Genomic DNA, 1,882 nt, shown 5'->3' with positions numbered 1-1,882 from the left:
GTGCTGCAAATATTCTATTCTGAGACTAACATAGCACATGGACGGCAAAGAAAACGCTACATCCAGGAAAGGTCCTCTAGGACTAAGCCGTCTACTCCAGGAAGGAGTCAACAATTCAGGGTGGAAAAGAGCAGACCCACAGACTGTGCCCATTCACCTTTAGCATATGGCTTCCTCCTCTTAATGTCTTATGTTTAAGGTGAGATTTAGGCTCTTATCAGTGTCACCTTTAGAGTCAGACTAGGAGGGCCCCCCACCTGAAAGCCCTAGGCTTTAGAAAGTATCACGGTGCAAGCCCTTCCACAGGCTAAGGAGACAAGCCCCCCTTGTAGTGCATGATCCCCAGTACCTGGGGCTCCCGAATTCCCAGGATAAACCCCTACAAACCCTGTTCCAGGACCTGCATGGCCCTCTCCCCTGGGTCGCTCCTCTGGAAGATGGCCTGGGCTGGACTGCAGTGCCGGAGCGCACATTGCAAGGCCTGTGCGTGGTCAAGGTGCAGCTGTTAGGAAGGGGTGGATGGGTCTTTGACATGGGGGCAGGGGAGTCCACACTATGTACCAAACATGATGGAAGGCAGAGGGGAAGGAAGAGAAATGGGCTGGGCTGCAAGCTAAAAGCTGGCTCTCCTTCTACTGCCTCTTTCTGACACAAAACTCCTAGGAGTCTAAGAATTAAAAATGCCAAGCTAGCCTCCCAGGCCATTGTGAAGGCATATTTGTCAAATAAGAGAACAGAACATATTTGACTTAGCAGTTTGTTATCTTAATTTACAAACGCTTACATATTTACATACACAATATGTGTGTGTACACTGTATCAGGCCCCATGAACACCGGCAGTGGACTTGGTTCTTATGATGGTCACTCCTAGATTTCACGCTGCAAAGACACTCTGCTTTTTTATTTCCTGAATCCCACATTCAAAGCTTAATTGGGATATTTTACTCAAGTGATAAGATTCAGGTTCCCTTTCTGATTTACCTAGTTTCCCATCCACATTCACAGAAAAAAAAATTAATTGATCACCATAAAACTACATAAAACCAGGGGAATTCCCTGGTGGGCCAGTGGTTAGGACTTGGCGCTTTCACTGCCGAGGGCCTGGGTTCAATCCCTGGTCAGGGAATTAAGATCCCACCAGCCAGAGCAGCACAGTCAAAAAACAAAACAAAACAAACTATACAAAACCAATCAAATTTCCAATCGGCCCACCTAAATGCCTTCTAATATAAAAGGGCACTGTTGTGAAAAATGGCTATAGGAAGAGAAAGTTTATTATCAGAGCCAAAGGGGGTTAGCTGTGAGCTGAGAAGCTCACAGGTCTTTCTAGTTTAGTATCAAAGACATCTATTTGTCCTAGAGTATTTGAACCACCCAATGCTTGAATAGCCCAGTCATACTGCCAATAGCAACCAGAGTCAATCAATTATTGAGCCCTTACTATGGGCCAGACTCTTTGATAGTCTTCATTTAATCCTTACCACCTGGGGAAGGGAGGCACGGAGAAGTTATGGCCTCTCAGCAGGTAAGTGGCTAAGACTTGGACCTGGTTTTACATGAATCCAAAACCCATGCCAGAATGAATATCTTAAAGATATTCAAAGAGGGAAGAGATATGGGAACATATATATATGTATAACTGACTCACTCTGTTATAAAGCAGAAACTAACACACCATTGTAAAGCAATTATACCCCAATAAAGATGTTAAAAAAAAAAAAACTGAATCAAGAAGAAATAGATAACTTGAACATACTGATCACTAAAAGCAAAACAGAATCTGTAATTTTAAAACAACTCCCTACCAACAAAAGTCCAGGATCAGATGGTTTCACAGGCAAATTCTACCAAATATACAAAGCAAAACTTACACTGATTCT

This window comes from Lipotes vexillifer, unplaced genomic scaffold (assembly GCF_000442215.2).
Source record: "Lipotes vexillifer unplaced genomic scaffold, Lipotes_vexillifer_v1.1 scaffold566, whole genome shotgun sequence".
Classification (NCBI taxonomy): Eukaryota; Metazoa; Chordata; class Mammalia; order Artiodactyla; family Lipotidae; genus Lipotes; species Lipotes vexillifer.
This window is presented reverse-complemented; position numbering follows the sequence as displayed.